Source organism: Protopterus annectens, chromosome 7.part0 (genome assembly GCF_019279795.1).
Source record: "Protopterus annectens isolate FY-2018-M chromosome 7.part0, PAN1.0, whole genome shotgun sequence".
In the NCBI taxonomy this organism is placed as follows: domain Eukaryota; kingdom Metazoa; phylum Chordata; order Ceratodontiformes; family Protopteridae; genus Protopterus; species Protopterus annectens.
In genome coordinates this window covers 518,949,519-518,976,855 of record NC_056739.1, presented here as the reverse complement: position 1 = coordinate 518,976,855, position 27,337 = coordinate 518,949,519, and positions in this window count along the sequence as shown.

Sequence of the window (27,337 nt, the reverse complement as noted above, 5' to 3'; positions counted from 1 at the left end):
AAGGCTGGCACAGGTTCTCCAGCTGTGCCCCTATTACCCAGACCATACGGTAGTAATTCCTGCCACCACCCAGTTAATTATTAGCTACTAAAAGGCCCTTAAAAGGGTGTCCAATTATTACTGTGCAATATTATAATCCAATGGTACTAATGGTAGTATGACTAATCAGTCTCAAGGTTTATTGGAAGGGCTTATTACAATAAACTCTATAAATATATAATGTACTCTAAATCATACTTTATCTCTACATAAACCAGCCACAGGTAGAAGGGTTTAAAATATTTAATAATAAATAATTAAACCACAAGACAAAACTACTACACCACAGAGATATCTAAAAGTTCAGAGATCACACAGAAACTTAAAATTGTATAGTAGTACAGGTCTGATTTCAAAGAAAAATACCTAATTAACCTTTACTAGCTTTAACTATTCCTACAAGAAATCACAGTGCTAAAACTTACATGTGAGCATAAGACAAAGTGCTGAGTTAGAAGTTCAAAGTAAAAAATGCTCCCAGTCTCTCACTGAACAATAGTTTTTAAACACTAACCAACAGCTCTGCTGAGACCCTCCCATATTACATAATTTTGACACTTAGGTTTTCCCAGTATTCATATTGCACCATCTTGACACCTGGTCTGAGTTCTCAGGCCACAAACTGCATTATTTAGCAATCTAATGCCTGCTCAGAAACTTACAACAATAACAGACATTTCACATGTATATTCTAGCAGAAACCAGAGCAGTAAAGCACCATCCACATGTAAATTTTGGTCATAAACTTTAGCCTTAAAATAATGGGCATGAAGCCTTCATCCAGACTCACTGGAGCCAAATTCTAACATGAAAGGGTCACAACATGCTTCACTGGGCCAGTAGAGTGCAATGTTGTCACATATTTTGCAACTCCACATTTCACAGTATTCTTTTACACTCAAGAAAACATGCCTGTATTTTACATTTATTTACAAATGCCAGAATTATATATCAAATTCTATTTGACTAGGCTGGCAGCATTCGCCCATCTCTGCCCAATCATCACAATGACATCAAACATGGCATAGAGAGTCAGACATGTATAAGGCAGAAGTGTTGCATCATAGCAGTCACCTATTCTGAACACCAAAAACTGAGATAATACAGCATACTACAATAGTCATGATAGCAGCAATTATTGCAGAATAACACATGTAAATGCCCACTCTGGGAGCCACTACCCATTATACGACATGCCTCTGCATCACCACAGACAGTACCACCAGCTTCTAACCTACCACCATATGGACAACCAGATCATTGACTTCTGTGTGGATAGAAATGCCATATGGAAGCATGGCAAAATGCATTGCCCATATGTAGAATCAAGGATAATAATTGGACATCCCAGTTGACAATAAAGGTATGTATATCCTTAACCATAATAGCAACAGGACTTTTCAGTAACCAGTGTTGGAAACACTATGAATTTATCAGGCATTAACCTCATGTATCTTATGGTTCAGCATGTGGAGGAGCAAATAGGGTTTCCTAACACTGTAACAGAGAGAACCACCACTATGCAGGCATTTTATATCATCACTCATTTTCCTGAGAATCTCAGAATTGTTAATTGCACACGCATTGTCATCAAGACCCAGCCTAGCACTGGCGAGTGTCAGATAAAAGAGGAAGGGCTCTCACTCCCTCCACTGTAAGGTGGTTTGCAATACCCTGGATATCATTTTTAATGGTTTCATGCACCATCTAGTCTGTTACCATGATTGTTATATCTACTACATATTCTACCTATAGCAAAGTTTCATACAGGCTGATCATTTACTTAGTAAGAGCACACAAAGGTGGGAAGAGAGGCCAGTATATGCAGTTAAAATGTAATCAGGTAGCAGGCTAAATTTAATGGTGTCTGCATTGTGTGTTTCAAGAAATGCTGGATATGAGATAGAAGCATGGATGAGGACATCCAACAGCAACCCCAAGAACATGGCAGAGATGGTATATACCACTGCACATACAGAGAGACAGAATGTGGCATAATGTGCTTTGGGACAACTTAAGAGATTCTTTCGCAACCTTATTGTACCCTCTTTGACACTGCATTATTCATCTGAGATCTGCAGCTAGATACCTGCAGTCTGCACCATGTTTGGCTGCAGTAAAATATGGCAGCAGAACCCATCATACCTGTTGGAACAGCAGGCATGAAGCAGCACAGCTATTTGGAAGAGAAATAGGCAGCAGCAGGCCCATGCAATGCAGAGATGAGCACTATATATCTTGGTATCTTAGCACTGGGAAGAGGTGGTGGCTGAACCCAACTATGGATTTAAGATTTTCTGCTGTACCAAAGAGGATCAGTTCATCTGCATTTTGACATAATTAAAAGCTGTCTGAATGTCATTTTGAGAATGTTAAAAACTAAAATGCCCTAAGATTGAACCTAGGGATGCTGCTGATGTAAATGTGGTAAAAAAGGAGCTTTTGGACTCTCACTTGATAGCTTGGTATTTGGTTGAAAGATAGCTACTGAACCATTGTACAGCTGAGTCTGAGAAGCCAATGAGTTTTAGTTTTAAAGGACTATGTTGTGTGAGACAGTGTTGAATGCTTTTGAGAGATCCAAAAATAGCATGAAAACTATTTTACCATTGTTTCTATTGAGGGTGGAAGTATTGTGACTTGTTCTGAAGTCATATTGTATAGTGGAGATAATTTTCTTGTCTAAGAGATACTACATCAATTGGGTATGGGCACATTGAGAGGGGTGGAAGGATGGTAACTGGGCGACAGTTGGATAGTTATCCTAGTTATTCCCTTCATGTAGTGGTAGGATGGGGGAATCTTTTCCAAATGGGCATAATGTGCTATTCCTTATTTTCTTGCTCAGTAGAATGGAAACTGGATAGGCTATTGCTTCTGTAGAAATCTTAATGTAATCTGCTGGAAGGCTGTTAGCAGACAAAGTTATGAGTATTAATTTTTCGAGCAGTTTTTTTGGTTGTATCTGCAGGTATTGGTTTTAGGCTGGCTAAAATTGGCATTGTGGAGAACAAGATTGAAGTCGTTAGTCAGATTGGTGTTATATTTATTGTTAATGAGGTGGTGATGGTCTGGAAAGTAAGAACGGAAGATAGTGGCAGCAGTTTCAGGGGGAAGCTATGGAGGGAGGGAAGGAGAAAAGAAGATGGTTGTTTGGTCCTATTTGGGTGAAGTAATTAATTCACTGATTTCTACGAGATTTTGGCTTGCTTGGGTTTTCATTTTTTAGTGTAAGGAAGTCATTTTCTTAATTTCAGTTACCTTTCTTCTTAGTGAGATTACAGAGCTGTTTAAAGTTTTGGTGGTTCTGCTGAGTTTTATGTTTTAACCATATTGAACAGGCTTAATCTCTATTTCTCATCATTGTTTTGGTTGAATGTTTAATCCATGGAGAAAAATTTAATTTCACTCATTTTCTTCTTACATGAATCTTCAAAACATGGAAATATTCCTACAATGAATATGATTGAATAGGCAGCCTAGGGTTGCCAACTTTTAATGTTAGAAATTCTGGACATGTACGTCATGAAAGCAAAAATGCACGTAATTTTGGTACCCAAAATGCAAAATTTTGCTTAATAATGTTTGGAACCATTAGTCTGTCTCTGGCATTATTTATTGTAACTGTAGCTTATATTTCTTACTTTTTTCTGGCTGTAAACTGTAAGCTTTTGCACTCACCATGCCATGGAACAAAACATACCCATGGATATGTATTTTTTCCTGCAAAAATCTCACTTTTCTACAAAAAATGCCCCACTTTAGGCATTTGAAAAGGTGGCAAGAAGCAACCCTAATTTTTTTCCCTTACTGGACATGTTATGATTATTCTTTGTGTTTAGATGACTAGTTGAAAGTACTTAATACTTTATTCTGCTTACTATTGAAGTATAGTGTAACACAATACATGCATTTGTAAAATATATTGTCTGATGCCACCAGTCAGGAACTTGATGCCTGAATCATCCTGCTGAAGGATTTGGGTAAAAATTTGCAGATAATCTTCATCAAAATGTAGAGACTAAACAAAGGTAATTGAGAAAATAACCAATAAATGTATTTGAAAAGGATTACTGGAAAACATAGGGTGTGGACACAACAGAAGGAGCCTCAAAACTGGCATATTAACAATTACCCAAAAAACTGGAAAATGTCAGGAGACAGTAAAATGTAAAAGAAATATTATATAGAAAAATAACAATGAAAGTAAATCATTTTGGTCAATTCATTAATGCTGAAAAAGAAATTGACAGTACTTAGTGGATGCAAACTTCTGAAAAAAAATAAGATGCTGAGCTGACATTAGGTGACTTCGACCAAATTATGTGAAGATCTAGGTGCTAAAGACTCACAGCCAGGGTTTTTATTTAATTGAAATGTACACTTTCTTTCACACATAACAGCAGAGAAATATCTACTACCCAAAGAGAATAAATGTCGTGATACTTTACAAGTCTAAGCAGTTGACACAGAATTCTGTCTTACACACACACACACACACACACACACACACACACACACACACACACACACACACACACACACACACACACACACAAAAAGAAACATGACCATACATATGCATACGTAATGAATATGAAATTGCATTTTAATTGCTACTGACTACAAGGTTGTACTCAAAAGTCCTAAAGTCTACCCGAGAACCTGTTGCCTGGCCTGCACTGCACTGCACATCCTCAAAAAATCACCACTTTGGTCTTTATATAGTAATATTGTAATATTACTTACTAAACATCTTTAATTACCTTATTTTAGTCTTTTATTATAACACATAATATTATAATAAAATGATGAACACAGCTGATTTACTTTTGTATTTAATGCCAAAATGAAAACTCTGCCTTGTAGTTTCCTGGATTCTGCAATGGGAAGACTTAACTCAAGCAGAGGTATAAAAGCAGCTTCTCCACTTATGTTGTTGACATCAAGAACAGAGTCACCAAGGGGTGTTGATTAGCTATCAGAATCAGAATCCCATTTTTTGGCCAACTATGCACACATACAAGGAATTTGACTCGGGTTTCAATGACTCTCCAAGTTTAAATTACGCAAACAACGTACACACACTGCATGAAACCCAAGCAGGCAAAGGACACACATGGCATAAAACCAAAAATGTATTTAGTAAAAAACATGTAAGCTCTTTCATGTAGTACTCCTACACTTCATCAGACATAAAGATACAATCCTAAACATTTTAAACACTGTTAAACCAATCACTGCTAGCAACCTTTTTTCCTCCAATTAAATAATCACTGAAAATCAAATGATTTAAAGTAACCTAACACTTTAGCAAAATAAGTACATTTTTGGTATGTTCCAACCATTATATATAAAAGATATAATAAATAAGGCATATATTGCAGATATCTAAACAGTATAATATGAATCATACATAAACCATCTCATCATGTTGTTGCAAATATACTGATGTTTTGGAAAATTTAATGCAGAACTGCGTCAACAAAGGCTGAAACAATCCTGCCATCCACATAGTTAACTAAGTATACACCTTATATGAAATGTACAATAAAAAAAAACTAGAACTGCTACATGAACCCTCATCAATATGTTAAGATGTTCAAATAACAAACACATAAACAAACAAAAAATATAGAAAAAACAAATATAAACAAAACAAAACATCATCGCTAAATACTGCAAAGATAAAACATGTGTTTATATAACAGTAAAAACATAAAATCTACATATAAATAAATAAATAATGCATGAGGAGTATGTGTGTGTGTGTGTGTGTGTATATTTTATATATATATATATATATATATATATATATATATATATATATATAGATATATAGATATATATCTATAAGCAGACACACCTGTAACTACTATAAAAAGATGTATATCAGCCAAGGTGAAGAAAGTGTATTAAAAAAGGGGGGGGGGGCAAGGTTAGCAAATGTAACTAAGCCTTTTGTCCCTTAAAAAGGGTTTGAGTGACAACGCTTCATTTAAACCCATGCCTTTGTCAGCCTGCACCAAAACAATCCATTTTTGCTCAATCTTTTCAAATGTGTTCCTATTATTCCCCAACCTTATAGTGCTTGGCAAGATCAATAGGATGAAAAATACAAATCTATGGATGGTATCTTCTTCAAACATATGTTTGTGACAGCACTTCTGGTGTCTCCAATGTTGTTGTAATATATTTGTTCCCTAATCCTATCCCTCAATGGTCTAGTAGTCATGCCAACATGGAACTTAAAGCATTGAACACATTGGGCTAAATATATAACATTAGCAGCTGAACAATCAGCAAAATGCCTAAAAATATATTCTTTATTTGTATCAAGATGTATAAAAACATTCTTATTGGCAATATCAATATCCCATTAAACTCTATCTTTAATAAGGCTACTTGCTGGAACATTGTACTGTCTTTGGTGGTAAGTCTAGAAGTACGTAGAGCCTGTCCTTTCAAAGTATTTTTGAATACATATGTAGGATGCATACTAGAATGTGAATAAAGGTTGTTCTTCCTACATTCTTTCCAATAAACCTGAGTGTGCAGAACATGCCTTTCTCTTGTTAGCTTAACATCTAAAAATATTAATCTCATAAAGAGATCTATGTGTAGTAAATCTCAAGAAAGAGATACTCTCATTGAAAAAAAGAAACAAACTGCTCAAATAGTTATATGGAACCTCTCTAGACAAAAAATATATCATCCACAAAACGACTGTAATGTAACACATTTCTACTATAAGTAACACTATTTAACAACATAGTATCTTCCCATTGTGCCAGTACAATGGTGGTGTAGTAGTTGGCACATGATGTACCCATGGCCACTCCATATTGCTGAATGTAAAATTTCCCTTCAAACACAGATACATTATTGGTAAGCAATAATTCCATCAACATACAGTACATATAGTCTGTATGCGTCCATACATATACTAGTTGTGAAGGAGAATGACAGAATGACATGAAAGTTCACAATAATATTACTTTTCTTTTTTCCCTCTCTCTCTCTTTACTCATTGCAAGTTGATGGAAGATGTTTATTTTACAGAATATGGCAGGGTTAAAGTTCAGTAGAAATTACACAATGAAAGAACTACTGCTCAAAATATTTATAATCTCATTCTGATGTTTCAGCCTGTGATGAAAGATCAAAAGGACTTTTGGATAATATAGGAACAGTGAAGGAAAGACTGAAAGACTGGAGTCTGTCTGAGGTTGCAAAGCCAGTCATTAAAGAGTTGGGAGCATCATTGGTATTGGAGTGGACCCAGCAAGAGAAACACACAATGTAAGAGTGTGGTGGACATATGATCAGAAACATTGGTCAGAGGCTAAATCTCCAAATGATGTATGTAACAGTGTCTATTTAGAATGATGTGTTGCCCTTAGCCCCAGAACTGCCCCTACTGACTGAATTTTCTAGTCAGTATGTCTAAAGTATAGAACAGTTCCCTTGTTTACATGCAGGATCAGATGCAGTCTAAATGCACTCTCTAACATACTTCCTTTAGCAATCTGCAGCTAGGACATGAATACTTCTTAATCAGCTTTCAGTAAAGGGTTTATATCACATGATCAAAAGCTGACAATATCAAAGCTCAAAACTTCGAACTGGCAACCTCGAAAATGGAAAACATTGAACGTAAAAAAAAGAAAAACACTAAACACCCAAAACAACACAAACAACTCTCTATGCAGTGGGGCAAGCCTCCCTGCACCCCCCACTACTTAAATATACCAACTCAGAGATCACACTACAGTGCAGTAAATGGAAATCTTCCCTTCCCCGCACTCTATGGCGATCTCCGCTTTATGTTTCGATGTTTTCCATTTTCAAGGTAGCAAGTTCAAAGTTTTGAGCTTCAAACTTTTCAGCTTTCGATTTTGTGATATACACCCTTCAGTAAATCATATTGATAATTCACTAAGTAAAAGATGTAAAAGCTGTGACTGCTTGAAATAAACATGGCACAGTGGGATCAGCCTGGATCCTTTTTACAAGTGTCTAGTACTGCAAGTGTTAAATGACACGTTACACATCCAGAGCACTGGTTACATCAGCTGCACTCACTGTTTTGGTGGGCTCACTCTGGCTTCAATTCCTGCTGCTGGATGGCCAGTAAATCTCCGAGATCCCGCTCTGCAATAGGTAGGGATGTACTGTTTACATTAGGAGTCTCAAAGCTCAGTGCTCTCCTAGAGGTTTCTGGCGCTTGCTGTTCTTTTGTTATAGAAGTCTCATTTGAGGTTCTAAAGCCATCCAGTTTTAAAGATATCTCAGGTCCTACTGTACATCCTAACACTTCAAACAAATATGTACCATAAACTGTGATTAACACGATTACTGCCTAATGCTGTAATTCCTTTTCTTCTTAAATGAATATTTCTGTTCACTTTTTACAGCTGTTAGCAATGACTGTTCTTTGGATATATATAGTGAAAAAACTGAGAACATGATAAATCAAAGCTGACTTTTACACACAGTTGAGCTTTCACAAGCTCAGGCCTCATACGGTTCTTTTCATCAGTCCACAAGTTTTTCATAATTGAAAATAAACATTCAACATGGGTGTTGCTAGTAGAAATAGTAAAAACAAATTCAATGATTCATTTCAAGTTGAGTGCATCACAGCTATTAAAGAACTCAACCCGTTGTTTGTCACCTTCAGCGTGATTTGCCTTCAGCTTTGGAATGACTTGTTTCAAGCACAGATATTCGGCATACAATTCATCGCCATCAACAGTCACACCACAGGCTGATACTATCTCCAAAATATCAGAAAAACAGCAAGGCTTGTTAAGGTTTATAGTGTGCAGTTTCTTCATTGGACTTGTTTCAAAGTCAAACCACTTCTCCAGATAAGCTATCACTCGATCATACATGTTCAGACCTTCTGTTTTAAACAATGACACCTGGGTGTTGGTCACAAATCTGAAATTGTTGTTAACTGCAAAGCCAAAAAAATGATCATTTTTTTTCAATCCACCAACTAATTGCATACTTTCTCCATCACAGCAAAAGGCTATGTGATATAAGTTGTGTTTTACTCCAGTTGCTTAACGGCCTGTGTGAACAGTCTCATGAAGCTGTACACAAAATTAACGTAACATTCTAAAACAGAACGTTCACCATTCTGCAACAACCTGTCATCTTGTTCTACAATAAAACTCCAGATCAGTTTATTCATTTCTTGTTTTCCTTTATTGATGAAGTAAATCTTTACAGCTGTCTGGCTGTATGAGCCTTTCAACTATAGGTTCAGGAGACACAGTGCACAGGAATATGATGCAATAAAACAGCGTGTTCTTCCCTTGCAAAGTCATAGCAAGATTTCAGCTCATTCAGCTGTTTTGCTGCTGATGAAAATTCATTGCACAGCTTAACAACCAATTGCTCAACATCATAGGTTAGCTGTTTGCCTGCATGTTTGGCAGTGCTGTACAGAATATGGCAGTTGCAGCTTACTTTGATAAGACATGGCTGTATGGTCTTTAAATTAGTAAAAATGGAATGGTGCTTGCCATAGTTGACAGATGCATTATCAGCACAGTACCTGAGTAAGTTCTCAACTTGCAGACCATTGCCTTGACAGATGCATTATCAGCACAGTTCCTGACTAAGTTCTCAACTTGCAGAACATTGCCTTCTAGCACTTTTAAAATCTTGGTTGTTATTCCGTCCACTGTTTCATCACTGTCTAGATAAAAATCAATGAAACAATCAGTGATGCTTCTGTAGATGAAAAGAACTGGACTGACACCAGATACATTTTCCTTGCCTTTGTTTGAAGCATCACTTGCTAATGAGAATGGTTTACTCTGCTACAGTTCACTTAAGCCAGCTCCACGGAATGAGGTGATAAAATGTTTTCAGTGAACGACTTTTGTTTCCCACAAGAAATTTTTTGGCCAATTTGGAATCGGAAAATATATGGCAAAAGAGTTTATTACCACAAGCCTGCAACGAGTAGCTGTGATGATGCTGTATTACATAAAATGTCATTGCTTATTTGGACACAGTAACTTGTTCGTGGTCCAAATGTTTTGAGTGGAAAAGAAATGTTTCACTGTAGCTGACATTTTTTCGGCTTTGAGAGTTTTGTTTGTGCTTCTCACCAGCTGCATGTTTCCTGATGGCTGTAAGTCCATCAGTTCTGATAGCAAACTTTACACCGGGTGAAGTCGATGTTTTTATCGTCCTGGTATAACCACGAGTTGAACCCTGAATCCTTCAGCTACTCCTCTTGAAACATGCAAATTTGTCATTTCTTCTTAGGTGAAGTATACTCATCAGTCACACATGTAGGCAGTGAGGTCATCTTCTTCACAGGTGCAGGAAATCCATTATCCATTTTAAGACATGATGCAGCAGAACCTGTTTGTCTATTAAATTTCCTAGCAGAAAAGAAAAACAATATAATTTTTTTGCCCCTTGTTAACAAATAAGTAGAACATTTGAAAGTAAGGGGTGAGAGGGACAGTTTGGATTCAGATCAGGAAACACTGCAACCAACCTATTATTTGCAATAAGACAAATAGTGGAGAAAAGGCTAGAGATGTGGAAAGAGTCCAAATGGGCATTTCTAAATTTGGAGAAAACATATGACAAGGTTCCAAGACAGTTAATTTGGGCAGTGCTAAGATGGTTCAAAGATCCTGCAATGTTGGTAGACTTCATACAGGCTATTTACAAGAACCTAATGACACAAGTACAAACAGTGCTGGAGACTCACAGAGGAATTCCCAGTGGGTGTGGATGTGCATTAGGGTGTAGTTTTGATGAACCCACTGCTGTTGATACTGTTCAGGACTACATTAGCAAACAGGTTGAAGGGGACAGATCAAAAAAGCTGTTGCATGCAGATGATGTGGCATTATAAGCAGACTCTGAATAAGAACTTCAACTAATGATAAATAAATTAAATTCAAAACAGAAGGCACATGGGATGATATGAAGCTGAGTACATAAAATTGAGACAGAAGGGGAAATAGTCGAGCAGGTTAACAGCTTTGAGTATCGTAAGGATGCATGAGGAGAAGGGATGTCTGAATCATGAGGTCACAAAGCTTAAATCAGAGATGCTGCCACTAGTATTAGAGAGGCTTTGTTTACATTTGCCGCAATTCTTCATTTTATCAGACTGCACTATTTTAACTGTGGAATTTTGTAGCAGAGGATATTGGAAGAGAAGAGGTTAAGCTCAGCTCCAGTTAACTTTGAAAAATAGTAAGAAATTAAATTACTTAATTTATGCCATAAAGATTGTATCTTAACAGCTCTATTGCAGCCAAAGTAAAAATGACAATGGGAAAACAAATACTAGGAAGCCTTCTGTAAGCCTTCTGTATTGTCCTTAGCAGTGAACTAACTGCTACTCTGGAAGAGTAGAACTTTGAAATTGTTTTATGAGTTCCCAATGCATGTGATGTCATTCTGCAAAGAAATAATGTTTTGACATTAGGTGAGACAGAAGTCTCAAGGCAGTCTGTTTTTTAAACCTGACTAAGAAGGAAGACAACTCACCTACTTCATCTTGCCTTGCTCTAGTAAGTGACCAGGGAATAGTAATTCTTTAGATCAGTCAGGAAAGTACAGCGAGATTAGTTAAGTACTATTTTTCTGTATCTGTGTGAATATATTCCTGTGTGTTATTTTAATAGTTCCTGTGATTGAAATGCTGGTGTTTATTGTAAGTAGATATTCTGTATTTTCATGTTCTTTTATTATTTATTATAAAATATATTCATACTTTTCTTTGTGGCTGGTGGCATGAATCCCACTTCCACAGAAAGAGATATATGAGGAATACAATTATGCTATATCACAAGCCAGGGTAATTGTGGAGCATGTGTTTGGGTGCTGAAGGCATGCTTTCACTATCTGGATATATCACGTGGTGCCCTACAAAACGCCTCTTGCATGTGTACTAAAATCTTTTAATTTTGTGCAGTATCATGCTTAGTAGACAGTTACAGCAGGGGCCAATTGCAGGAAGAAGTGTTTCCAGTGCCCCAAGCAATGCAGGCTGAGCTAAATGAGGGTCAGTGTTAGATCCAGCAGCACAACATGAACCTGCTAGACAAAGCTGTTTGCAGTACGTCATGGCACTGCCAAACAGCCACCTGCTTATACGCAACTCTTGCCCATAGTACAGTATATATACTGCAGTAAAAGAGATGCATTCAAATCCAACACCAGATGTTGCTTAGTCATGCATAAGCTGTCCACACTGTGCATCAGACACAGGCAACCTATGCAATGAAGAACAAAAGGCAGAACACAGCTATCACCATTTCCTCAGGTAGGGAGGAGTGCCAAAGTGTGCAGTCTGTCCCAGGGAAATGTGTGAGTGCTGTAGAAACTGAAAAAGTATAGTAGCACTGTGTGTATGGGATGGGTTGGAGTGGATTATTGCAAAGGCTTTGTGATGGGCTAGTATCACTAGTTGTCAGAGTGTGGAAGTCACTGTGGATTGTAGTGGTGTGTGTGTGTTTGTGGGAGGGGGGCAACTATTGCTAAGGCCGTGTCCGAAAATGCATTCACCCAGTGAATTCATACTCAGACACAGCTTTAGCAGTAGTTGCAGCACTGTGGCTCCATCTATTGGCTAGGTTTGGGGAGCATGTATGCTACAAGATTAAGAATCATGTGTGTGCCTACCATCCATGAAAGCTGCCTCTACAACAGTTGCATGAGTAATATCAAGGTCCTGTGTACACTGTGGTGTGTTGTGTGACTTTGAATGTATTCCATTACCAGACATGACACTGCTATGAATTTCCTTCCAAAAATCACCTGTAGCTTGTTTTCTAATAGCAATGAGGCTCTGGGCAGCCATTCATGCTTATATTTCACAGGATCCTTATCAGCATGTATGGAGACCATGCCTGAGATAACAAATGGCCATGGGGGCTCTTGCATTGATGTAAATGCTTTCATCACCATCATGAAGGGTTTTATAAAAATGAATTCATAGCCAGGATGCTAGGGAGGACAGGACAGTAGCAAGCCTGATTTATGCCCATGTGACCGTCCCCCCTGAATATTGTCACCCGATTAGACCTAGGGATTCACCATCACTGAGGAATGAATGGGCATCCTTGATGCTGATCAGCAAAATGGGAAAAAACTACTAAAAAAAGAAAAAAAGAAAAAAATGGATATAAATCCTGGATTTTATCTCATGAAAATGCAAAGTTCATTTTTTTCTTGTATCAATTACTTAGAAATGTACTTGCCCATACTCATCCCAGGTAGAAAGTCATTCCTACTTGCTACTTCAAATGGGTCATCCTATTATGACACAACCCATACCTTGCCCATTGCTCACTCCTCCCTATCATCATTTGTTCTTCATGAATTTGTCATTGTCCACCTTATGTCACCTTCTCTTAGAGTGTGCACAGCTAGCCTTGTTTGTACTGGTTTGTGTTTCCCCACCACTTACCCTTCTTCCTTTTTACTCAACCTGTCTCCTTTTCACCCTTTCCTTAATACTAAATTGTGAGTCAGCTGTCATCCTAATTTGTGCTATAACCAGTCTGTTGTACGTTGTTAAATCTGCTTTCATATCAATTTTATTCTGATGTTGCAAAAAAGTCTTTACGTAGAGGTTCACTTTATATACATTTTTTTCATTAATTGATTAGGTGCAGTGTGGTTTAAACAAAATACCTACACACTGATATGCCCCCATCTAAACGCATCACTGAAATGGGGACAGAGAGAAAGCAGCTGACAGCAGTAACATGGCTGCCCATAGTTTCATATCCTTTACAATTGCAAACTTGCTGTCACAGTTGCAGAGCATAAGGGTCCCAACTAGTGACTGAACAATATAGCAACTTAGCTTGACAAAGTAAAGAGGTTGGGGTTCCAAGTTCCAACATAGCAGGGCATCATCTTCAAATTATGCAAATGTACCATACCTCTTAACCTCTTAGAGCAAGATATCTGGACAAAGCCATGAACAGAAGTGGAACAAAGACCCCAAAATAGGGACATTTCTTAAATATTACTCTTACAAATTTAGAAAGTTGATAGACTAACAGGTTTTGTATTAGCATGACTTTTCTAAAGGGTATAAAGTTTGACTGAAACTCAAATGTCTGTCATTATCTTCTAACTTTAATCTTTAGTGATTTGTCATTAGTTTGCCAGAAAACCACAATTTTATGAAAAATGGACAACAAATGTAAGTCAAACTAAATCTGGACATTCAGAGAAAATCTGCACAGTTGAAAGGTATGAGTATGATTACTGTACTCAGATTTTGGCAAGTAGAAGTCTGTATATTTTTTTTCACTGATGTACCTGGATCCTGTTGAGGTGTCCTGGCTATATTATTAGTGTCCCACACTCCCACTTGCACCACACAGGCTCATTAGCAATAGACAGGCACAGCACCCTTCTTCATTCCCAGACTTCCGCCTAAAAGATAACTGATTTAATCAGTACTTTTCACTTTAGTGACTGTCAGATAACCATCAATCTTTATGAAATTGCCACTATCTGGAGTAGAGCTAGCATGTGGAATCAAGCTGAGGTAACCAATCAGCACAGATTCAGCACCACGCCAGAATTAAAAGCAAAGCCGAATCCTGCACCTGACCTCATGAGAGTGAGGTGTGTGTACTTTATATATATATATGGGTCTACCTGAGATGGTCGACAAGCCATTTGATCGACACTCATTTGGTCGACAATTCATTTGGTCTACAGGCAGATTTGCCCCCCTCCCCAATATTGTATGACCCTGGAGTTGATATATATATAGTTAAGGGGGTGTGGGGGGCACAGCCCCCCACATTGGGGGGTGTGGGGGGTGAAGCCCCCCACATAAAACTGCTTGTCGACCAAATGAACTGTCGACCAAATTAGTGTCGATCATATGTCCTGTCGACCATGTGATAGGGATCCATATATATATATATATATATATATATATATAAATATATATATATATATATATATAAATATATATATATATATATATATATATATATATATATATAGTATACACACCTCAGACCTCATGAGAATGAGGTGTGTGTACTTTATATATGTATATGTATGTATATATATATATATATATATATATATATATATATATATATATACATATATATATAAAGTACACACACCTCACTCTCATGAGGTCAGGGTGGCGTGGTGCTGAATCTGTGCTGATTGGTTACCTCTGCTTTCACTTGCAAACTGAAATTAACCAATCGGCTTCAGTGCTTGGCACCAGTTACTCAGGAGCCGTGAGTTGAGGATGAGCAACAAAGAATTTTGGATATACATTGTGAAAATCTGGACAACTGGACAACAGCCTGTATTTTTGGACAATACAGAAAATTTCTCTACAGTTGGCAACCCTAGGCCAGGCCCAGAGGGAGGATGGCCCCCCTGTATAGAAGGAAGTAGGAGTTCACAAAACCCAAAAAAACTGATACACCAAAAAAGAACCATACAGATGATAAAGTGGACTATTGAGGATAAGAAAGAAATTATGCCTTGTTACTATTATGCAATAAGCCCAGGATTTCCTGGCAAAATATATGTAGAAAGATTAAGAAAGAAATTAGAGGAAAGAAAAATACTTCCCCAAGAAAAACTGCCACAAGCTTCAAATAAAGATTTGTGTTCATTAATACAACAGATCCATGAAAAACAATATATAGACCAAAAAACCTTGTGCCATTAGGAAAAAGAAGCAACTGAGGAAGTGAAAAAATTTAAAGAACAAAATTTAGAGATGTTTGAAGGGTATAAAAAAGAAATATAATCATGGGAAAGAAATAGAGATCTGATATGGTGCAAAATTTATGCAAAGGATAAAGCCAAATTAATCAATATAAAAAAGGCAGCCCCAAAGAAATTCAAGGAGAAATATAGGCAAAGGCATGCAGATATAGAAAATTTCACAATAAAAAATAAGATTCCAAAGAAGGAATATAGAACAGTAGCTTAATCAAGTGGAAGTTAAAAAAAGTAGAAGCTGTAGTTATGGAATATTTGTGAAGTGCAGGATTCAGTGTAGAAAGTCTGGCACAGGTCATGTCACAGCATGATGGAACAACTAGTCCCCAAAGTAAGGAGAAACAAGAGGAGCAGGAGATATCTGAAGAAGAAATATGGACATGAGAAAGAAAAAGAGATTTAACTAATAATGCAAAAAGAGCAACACCAACAATATGTTTGTTTGTTAAATTTAACTGTTGAGGCTGCCCACTAAAGTGTGCTAGCCTGCGTAACTGATTTATTACTGTTTCCTGCATTTCTGTGTGCTTTCTATCTCAAAAACAAAAAAAAAAGCAAAAAAAATCCTTGTTTTCCCGCCTTTCCTCGACTAGTTTAGACCAGTATACAGGCTTTGCTGTATTCTGGGCTGTGGTGTAGTTCCTGTGGTGTCCATTGCCTTACTTGGATAGAAGGAAGTTTCTTTGCTCACCAGTGGGAGTGGGGAGCCTTGAGCAGCCTATCTGTCCCTAAAGGAGTGACCTCAGCACAAGAGCTTGTAGTAATTGGTTGTTTTGGACCATTTCTAGCTCTTTTGAAGTTCCCTGTTTAAAATCCGCCTCTGAGCGTTTTTTTTTTCTGGCTATACTACTCAGCAACAGCTCCTCGTGGTCCTGCAGAGTGGTCCTAGCAGCAGAGAACTGAGAAAAGCGACTACTTTCCTGATTTAAGTATTTTTTGCTGTTTTTTACCTGAAATACCTTCTCTTGCTTACCTTGAACAAGCTTAAACTGTTTTTTTAACTGTTTGTTGCATTATATATTATCTGCACTTAAAGTTTCATTTAGTCGAAAATTGGTCGAAAGTTGTTTGTTTGTTAAATTTAACTGTTGAGGCTGCCCACTAAAGTGTGCTAGCCTGTGTAACTGATTTATTACTGTTTCCTGCATTTCTGTGTGCTTTCTATCTCAAAAACAAAAAAAAAACCCCAAAAAATCCTTGTTTTCCCATCTCTTCTCAACTAGTTTAGACCAGTATACAGGCTTTGCTGTAGTCTGGGCTGTGGTGTAGTTCCTGTGGTGTCCATTGCCTTACTTGGATAGAAGGAAGTTTCTTTGCTCACCAGTGGGAGTGGGGAGCCTTGAGCAGCCTATCTGTCCCTGAAGGAGTGACCTCAGCACAAGAGCTTGTAGTAATTGGATGTTTTGGACCATTTCTAGCTCTTTTGAAGTTCCCTGTTTAAAATCCGCCTCTGAGCATTTTGTTCTGGCTATACTACTCAGCAACAGCTCCTCGTGGTCCTGCAGAGTGGTCCTAGCAGCAGAGAACTGAGAAAAGCGACTACTTTCCTGATTTAAGTAATTTTTGCTGTTTTTTACCTGAAATACCTTCTCTTGCTTACCTTGAAAAAGCTTAAACTGTTTTTTTTAACTGTTTGTTGCATTATATATTCTCTGCACTTAAAGTTTCATTTAGTCGAAAATTGGTCGAAAGTTGTTTGTTTGTTAAATTTAACTGTTGAGGCTGCCCACTAAAGTGTGCTAGCCTGTGTAACTGATTTATTACTGTTTCCTGCATTTCTGTGTGCTTTCTATCTCAAAAACAAAAAAATCCCAAAAATATCCTTGTTTTCCCGCCTCTCCTCAACTAGTTTAGACCAGTATACAGGCTTTGCTGTATTCTGGGCTGTGGTGTAGTTCCTGTGGTGTCCATTGCCTTACTTGGATAGAAGGAAGTTTCTTTGCTCACCAGTGGGAGTGGGGAGCCTTGAGCAGCCTATCTGTCCTTGAAGGAGTGACCTCAGCACAAGAGCTTGTAGTAATTGGTTGTTTTGGACCATTTCTAGCTCTTTTGAAGTTCCCTGTTTAAAATCCGTCTCTGAGCGTTTTTTTTTCTGGCTGTACTACTCAGCAACAGCTCCTCGTGGTCCTGCAGAGTGGTCCTAGCAGCAGAGAACTGAGAAAAGCGACTACTTTCCTGATTTAAGTACTTTTGCTGTTTTTTACCTGAAATACCTTCTCTTGCTTACCTTGAACAAGCTTAAACTGTTTTTTTAACTGTTTGTTGCATTATATATTATCTGCACTTAAACTTTCATTTGTTTTTTTGTTAAATTTAACTGTTGAGGCTGCCCACTAAAGTGTGCTAGCCTGTGTAACTGATTTATTACTGTTTCCTGGATTTCTGTGTGCTTTCTATCTCAAAAACAAAAAAAAAAACAAAAAAAATCCTTGTTTTCCCGCCTCTCCTCAACTAGTTTAGATCAGTATACAGGCTTTGCTGTATTCTGGGCTGTGGTGTAGTTCCTGTGGTGTTCATTGCCTTACTTGGATAGAAGGAAGTTTATTTGCTCACCAGTGGGAGTGGGGAGCCTTGAGCAGCCTATCTGTCCCTGAAGGAGTGACCTCAGCACCAGAGCTTGTAGTAATTGGTTGTTTTGGACCATTTCTAGCTCTTTTGAAGTTCCCTGTTTAAAATCCGCATTTGCATGGCTTTGCGCGGTTGTGCGCATAGCGCAGCGCCGGTTAAAGTTTTTCTGGCTCCGACAAGTCTGCTCTTCAAATTTTCCCTTAAAAAGGCTCTACTCTTATAATAATCGAGTCTAATCACTTTATTATAAGCCTAGCACTTGTTCTCAAAACCTCTCTTCTAAGTAAGCACTCACTAACTAAAGTAAACACTACATCCACCTACCTTCCCTGTGAGTACCCACTTCCCTTAAAGGCACAGCACTCCCTTATAATATTCTAGCATGTCGAGTGGTAGATTGCTGGCATCCTCTCCGGTTCAGCTGGTTAATCTGGGAATCTTGAGACAATGCTACAATTGTCTCATGTACACAGACAACCCTCTCCTCCTCCCAACAAACACAAATACATGTGAGAGATGCAACTATATAGCCAAACTGGAGGCTGAACTCTCTCAACTCAGGACTGGCAAGACCAGACAGGAGGAAAAGGTAACCACACACACACCAAACCCAGTCCCACATAGACCTGCCACAACTGCAAACCAAACACATAATAACACAAAGACATACTTGGAGGCTCTAACAAAAAACTTACCAAAACAAAAGAGGCTCCCAAAGCAGACACCCAAAAATCCACCACCTCAAAACATAACACATGCATCACATACTTCAATAAATCAGTGTGTCAAACAATCACAGCCCTTAAGGCCAAACACCATGCCTGATACACTAGTAATATTTGACTCTATAGTCAGACACACTGACGTTCCACTTACCAGGCTGAACAGGGAGAGGGTAACGGTGAGCTGCTTATCGGGAGCTAGGATCCGCCACATAACATACGCACTCAGGTCACTCCAAAGCAAGTACAAATATAACTCCGTCATTGTCCATGCCGGCATGAATGACCTGAGACGTACCTCCCTGGACTGCATGAAAAGAGACATAGAGGAGCTCTCTGATTATGTAGCCCAGGCTGGTATGACCCTGACCCTGAGCAGCATCTTACCCTCACCAAGAATGATGCCACAATACAAAGACAAGATGACCAGCTTTAATAATTGACTCAAATACTGGTGTCATTCTAGGGGGATCCAATGTCTGTCTGCTTGGGATGACATGCTGGACAAGCCATGCTGCTTCGCAAGCGACAGCTTGCATCTGTTACCACTGGGCTTCCGGATATTGGCTAAGGCTCTTGCCTCCCCCATAGTGCCTTTTTTAGGCAAGGCTCAAAAGACAAACCCACCTCCTTAGAAAAAAAAAATGGAAAAAAATTAAGGGTAATGCTGCTCAATGCCAGAAGTCTAAATCTCAAGATGCAGGCTCTCGAAGCACTCCTCAGTATGGAGGACATCGATGTCTGTGCAGTAACTGAAACCTGGTTCAAGGCTCCTGAGAGCACCCCAGCACTACCAGGCTATACCTCGTATCATGCTTTTCGGCCCCAAAACTTGGGCCAAACCAAAAAGGGAGGGGAAGTGTCCATATTCATCAAGGACACCCACACCTCCAGGTTAGTGGCAACACATGAAGCATCAGAGACCATCCAGGTGCAACTAACCATAGGCAAAACTACTATACAACTGGTAGCATGTTACAGACCACCCTCCCAATCTCAGGAACCCCACTCAGCCTTCCTGAAGACATTGGAGGATATGAATGTCTCACCAAACACCATCATACTGGGAGACTTCAACTACCCTAACATAGACTGGGTGCATTATTCTAGCCCAAACACCCTAGCCCAAAGGTTCCTGGAATTCATAAATTCAAATGCAATGGAACAGCTAGTCATCTCTCCCACAAGGGGAGATAATATACTAGACCTGATCATCACAAACATATCCCACCTCCACCCCCAACACAAAAGACTACAGTGAAAAACTTCTCAAAAGCCGACTTTACACTACTTAAAACTGAGATGGTATCCTTTAAGCCCACTGGGACAGTGGAAACCACATCCCACAATGCAGAATCCTTCACAAATGCTTTCTATGGACATCTCCAAGAATGCATGGATCACGCAATCTTAAATAAAACCAAGACCCTCTCCACCAAGGGCAGGCATCCTGTCTGGTGGACCCCAGCCATAAACAAATTTTATAACAAAAGAAGGAAGCTACTGCACGACAGAGCAAAATCCCATAAAGAGAAGGCATCTCTGATCAGCACTAGTAGAAAGCTACGTTCTTTCATAAAAACATCCAAGGCCAACTTTGAGAGAAAAATCGCTATGGACACTAAAGATAACCACAAGGCCTTCTTCAGCTATGTTAAAAACCTGGGCGGAAACCCTCAGATATGTTCAGAGTTAGTTCACAATGACAAAAAATACACTGAACCCACAGATATTGCCAACATTCTGGCAGACAGGTTCAGTGAAAATTTCTCCCCTCCCTCACACCCAAAAGAAGAAATACTTATCCCAGCTGAATGTAACCTCCCTGTCATCTCAGATGTCCAGGTGAGAACCGCCCTCAGCAAAGCTAAAAACACAGCATCAATGGGACCTGACGGTATCCCAGGTTGCGTGCTACGTGAACTCCAAGAGGAGCTAAATCCGCACATAAAAATGCTATTTAACCTTAGCCTTACTACAGGATATGTACCTGAAAACTGGCGTACAGCAACAGTAGTCCCACTCCACAAAGGAGGCACCTCTACTGACCCTGGTAACTACCACCCCATAAGCTTAACCAGCCTGGTCTGCAAAGCTATGGAAAGAATCATTATGGAACTAATAAACAGAGACATTGGGGACTTACAGACACTTGATCCCACCCAGTTTGGCTTTGTAAAAGGCAGATCCTGCCTTTTGAACCTGGTTGACTTTTTTGAAACAGTCACTAGAGCCATTGACGAGGGCAAAGCAGTCCATACAGCCTACCTGGACTTGGCTAAAGATTTCGACACAATACCCCACTCTGGCATCATAGACAAGCTCAACAGCTTAAATGTAAATCCATATGTCACAAGATGGGTGGCAAACTGGCTAAAGGATAGAACCCATAAAGTTAAAATCACTGGAGCCATGTCAGACTCAAAGGCAGTGACAAGTGGTGTCCCACAGGGCTCTGTCCTGGGACCCCTCTTGTTCGGCATTTATTTCTCAGATGTGAAAGCAAACACGGGAGGGTTGTGGCTGACACAGTTCGCAGATGACTGCAAACTAGGTGCCATAGTCGATACACCAACTGACACATACATCCTACAGAAAGGCCTCACTGAAACGGACAACTGGTGCCAGAGTCATGGCCTTAAACTAAATGCCAAAAAATGTATAGTCATCCCCTTTGGGAAAAACAAAGTGCCCACAAATTATCACATAGGCGGTAACCCACTGAGTACGGAAAAAGTAATCAGAGACCTGGGGACCCAAGTCGATAGTGACCTCTCATTTGACACCCATGTTGCCAAAGTGGTTAGAAAGACTTTCTACCTTGCCCACCTTATCATGAAGGAATTCACATCCAGATCAAAGGAGGTCATTGTGCCCCTGTACTCTTCCCTTATCAGGCCCATGATTGAGTACAATGCCCCATTTGGTATGTACCTCACCCGGCACTTGCAACAGCTAGAGAGACCCCAAAAGTACCTCACCAAGAGGATCAAGGGTCTCCAACATATGTCATATTCTGCCAGACTAAAGAAACTCCAACTCTATTCAGTAGCATACTGCCTACTCAGAGGTGATCTGTGCCTGACATACAAGGCCATGTCCAATCAGGAATTGATGGACATGCTCCACCTCAAAAAATCCAAATCCATCAGAACCATGAGAGCTAAAGATTTGAACCTCAGCACAAATATGAATAGGACATGCTGGAGGGACAGATTCATAACTCAGAGGCTTCCCATACTCTGGAGCAGAATCCCAGTTCATGTTAGGCAGAGCCCCTCACTCACTCTCTTCAAGAGAAATCTTGACGAGTGGATGGGATATCGTAGGTTTACCCCAGGGGTCATCTCTGTGTCATTACTAGACAGAGGCACAGTAAACTAATTCTATTATGTAAGGGGGTCTTCACTGTGTCACTACTAGAGAGAGGCACAGTATTCTAAATCTATTCTGTACACTTTTGTACCATTACTTGGGGTGGCGAAAGCCACATCACTATGGCTAGGCTTATAAATGCCCCAGGGCAGATAGCCTAGTACCAAACTATGAAACTATGAAACTATATTTGAAGAGAAATACAGGCAAAGACATCTGGATATGGAAAATTTTACAATACAAAAAAAAAAAAAGAAATTAAAGACAAAAGTAGAAAAGAAAATTAGTAATAGAGAAGTTAAAGATATAGAAACTGAGGTTATGAATTACCTGCAAATGAAGAATGTAGTACAGAAAATTTAACTCAGATAACAACACAACAGGACAGAGCAACTGACACAGAAATTAAAAAGAAACCAGTGAAGCAGGAGTCATCTAATCAGTTGACATATGAAAATACTTTGGAGCCTCCCAAATGAAACCAGTACAAAGGTTAAGTTGGAGTTATACAGCAAGGGAAAGAACTGGAAACTGTGGCAACTCTGACACTGTCAATGTCATGGAGTGATATGCCAATGAGTCCCCATATGAAAGAGCAATGGATGACACAGGGTGAAACTGAAGATAATGTGGCACAGGAAGAACCTCTAGAACTTTCTATAGAATGCCTGCAGGAAATGGTGAACAAAGAATGTGCCTTCAGTTTAGAAGAACATGATATAAGAGAAGAACTGCTTGATTTAATAGAGATGGATAGACACATCAAGATTAATGAAAGCAATAGACTGCAGAAGGTCAATAAAACCCAAAAAGTTAATAGTTTGATAAAACAAATGAACACAGTAATTAGGACAGTCCATAGAGATTCATGCAATATAACAGAGGTAAATAGGATACATTACTGTGCACCCAAATTAATAACAGATAAAGTCCTACCACAAGAGCACAGGATAGTAAGGGAAAGGATGGGGAGAAATTGAATGCTGTTGTTATGGGATAAGTTCAGCTTATTAAAATGTATATTAATTTAACTTTAATTAATGACGCTATAATCTAATTGTAAAAAGCAAATATAATTTGTATGCAGATCTGTGAAAAAATGCAGCGTCATAAGCTAAAGTTATTGCTGTGTTTTAACTGCATTCTTTTAATATGTAACAAGAAAAAGTAAGTGTTGTAGGAGCAGAGGCATGTCGGAGGCATGTTAACTACTGTAAAAGGAATTTGTTAGCCTAACTCCTCCAGGCTAGGAGTGTGTTGTTGCTAGGAAAGGTCTGAAACATCCAAGGTCAGAAAACAAGACCCCTTGAAGCAGGTGGATCATGTATAGAAAGGTGTTCACATGAAGTCCAAGGCAAAAATCATGAGGGATGAAAACATTTTCAAAGTCATTTATTTGCTGCAGTCATTGTAAATGTAAAAGTTTGCATGATTGGTTTGATAAAAAAAGTGTATAAAAGATGTAGTTTTGTTTTTTGTACAGAGAGACTAATTTAATAGCTGCTATGAATATCATCTCCCAGAGCTGTAAATAAGCATATCTGTTTGTTTTCCTAAAGTGTTGTTCCTGACTAAAGGCATATAAAGTAAATTTATTTATGACTTTAACATTTTGGTGCCATGCACTGGATCTGAACTTTGGTATTGCTGCAGGGCAATTCTGGAATAGGGCCCATCACAGATTTTCTGTGAATTCCACACTGCTTTGCATGGAATAGTCAGAGACTCAGATGTGCAGCTATTCAGGGTATGCAAACATACTAGCCTTGGCAGGAAATTGTTTTGTAAGGAAAAAATGTCTGGTTTGTGGGGGTTTTTTTTCCTTTCTCTCTCTTTTTGGACAATTTTAGCAAAATGTAAAATAAGGGAATGACTGTGTTTTTGACTGAGTTGTTTATAAGGTATACAAAGCAACAGTGAGAGGACCCCATAGCAAATGAGAATAGTAAATGTATGTGCACATCCAGGACAAATTAACACGAGGATGCCCCTGGTGTCACAGGTGGTGCCCTCAGGATTGAAAGGTAATAGGTATGAAAGATGTTTTATTCTGTCAGTGTATGAATGAATGAGAAAAAAAGAGAAAAAGTTGAAGATAAAGTTAAACAAGTTCATGAGCCCACAACATGCTGGGATGTAGACTGTAAACTGTTAAAACAAGCTCATGAGCCCACTGCATGACTGGGATATAGACTATAAACTGTTAAAACAAGCTCATGAGCCCACTGCATGACTGGGATATAGACTATAAACTGTTAAAACAAGCTCATGAGCCCACTGCATGACTGGGATATAGACTATAAACTGTTAAAACAAGCTCATGAGCCCACTGCATGACTGGGATATAGACTATAAACTGTTAAAACAAGCTCATGAGCCCACTGCATGACTGGGATATAGACTATAAACTGTTAAAACAAGCTCATGAGCCCACTGCATGACTGGGATATAGACTATAAACTGTTAAAACAAGCTCATGAGCCCACTGCATGACTGGGATATAGACTATAAACTGTTAAAACAAGCTCATGAGCCCACTGCATGACTGGGATATAGACTATAAACTGTTAAAACAAGCTCATGAGCCCACTGCATGACTGGGATATAGACTATAAACTGTTAAAACAAGCTCATGAGCCCACTGCATGACTGGGATATAGACTATAAACTGTTAAAACAAGCTCATGAGCCCACTGCATGACTGGGATATAGACTATAAACTGTTAAAACAAGCTCATGAGCCCACTGCATGACTGGGATATAGACTATAAACTGTTAAAACAAGTTCATGAGCCCACTGCATGACTGGGATATAGACTATAAACTGTTAAAACAAGTTCATGAGCCTACAGCATGATGCATTGTTAAAATAAATTCATAAGCCCATAGCATGCTGGGATGTAAGTGCGATTGTGTGGAAGTACCCTCAAAGGGTCTGAAAGAGTGGTCAGCTCTAAACACAGTACCTATCCGCCCCATTATCCCAATTGAAATGCTGAAGCTGTAACCTTTGAACTCACACCCGGACAAAAGCAAGGGAGTACTGTGGGAAAAGGCTGATTGAAACTTCTCCTCTGTTCTTGCATGCTGACAGACTTCTTACATTTCCCTCCCTGTATGGTGTGTGAATTACTGCAGTTATTTTCTGTCCTCAGAACTGCCGGGATCCAGGATTTGTAAGGTAAGCTAAAGGTTAGTTAAAAAGGCAGTATAGACCAGTAAAAAGGGATCCCTTTATCCTGTCTTAGCAGGTTTGGAACAAATTGAGGATGGCCAAAAATCAGACACTTCTAAAGAGGATGATAATCCTCCAGTAGCTACTGCATCCCACCCCCATATGCACAAGCACGGTGTTGTTTCTCAGACCGTTACCTTTCGGTCCACTAACCATTGGACACCCAGTTCATGTAATACAGGTATATCTCAGACTAGTTCCCCTGTTCAATCTTCATCTTCTGAACAAGCATCTGCAGTCGAGGGGGGGGGGTTCTTCCTATCCTTATCAGATAGCTTCTACTTCCCCAACAGGGGCATTAGCATTTGATACTCCTGTATCTCATCATACATGCTCACATGACAGGGTATAACAGGAGATTGAGACCACTGGAGGGGATCTTTTGGCACCTCTCAGGCAAATTCTGGGCGCTAATAATAGAGAACTTGTTCATCATCCTTGAATCCCTGCTGATCTGCATACTACGTCTAAAAGTTTTCTAAATATTAGGAAAGATCCATTAAAATTTACGAAAGAATTAAAAACTATAATAAAATGTTACAATCCTTCTTTGACAGATTTAAATCAGCTGCTTAGGGTAGTTATTTCAGATGAAATAGTTACTGGAAAAGGCTGAGATAACAGATTTCACTCTGACAGGGAATGCATTAACAGATAAATGGACAGGTTTGTTAAACAAAATTATGGACGTGTGTCAAGTTAGGACTGAATGGTCTAAAATACAGGCATGTAAACATAATAAATGGGAATCCCCTGCAGACTATTTGAGTCACCTTAAAACAGTATTTGCCAAACATTCATAAATACCAGACCCAGAAGAGCAAGCTAAGCCAGCTGTTGCAACAGCCTTTGTGCAGGGTCTGCAAGCCCCTGTACAAAATCAAATAAAGCAACTGCTCATAGACTGGCAAGGGAAGGACTTAGAGTCTTTATTAAGTTCTGCAAATCAATGTACAGAGTATCAGGAAAAATGGAAAAAGGATACTGAGGACAAGCTGTTAAGTTTACAAATCAGGCAGCTGGAAAACCCAAGGGGTCGAGGCAGAAGCAGGGGAAGGGGTAGAGGAATTGCTATGGGGATTTAGTAAGAGTGCTGACTGAGGGGAACAAGGTGCAGCTGGTTGGCAACAACGAGCTGGCAGTGCCCCTCTGGCTTCATCTAACAGATAAAATAGAAATAAGTTTGCCCAAGTGGACGGCTTCAAACATTTTAATGTTGAATGTTGAAAAAAACACATAAAAAGCATATAAAAATCAAAAGTAAAACAGGAATGATGAGTGCTTTCGCATCACCAAAGGATGCTTCATCAGATCTAAATACTGCAACACAACAGCTCTATTTAATCAACTCAAAATTAGCACCTGAGATCACGTGACCTCAGGGTAGGTTTCAGAGGAACATTTTCATTTAACCCTACTTCCACAGAAATGTTTAGAAAGACAAGTGCATTCATTCCAGTTTTTTCACAGATACTAGAGGCTTTCAGTAACGTATGAAGAAGATCTATATAATATGTTTAATGAACGGACAATGAAAGGGAAGTACTTTAATATGACAAAAGCTGAATGGGAAATTCTGAATGATTTAATTATGAGACAAGATTTATATATACCATGG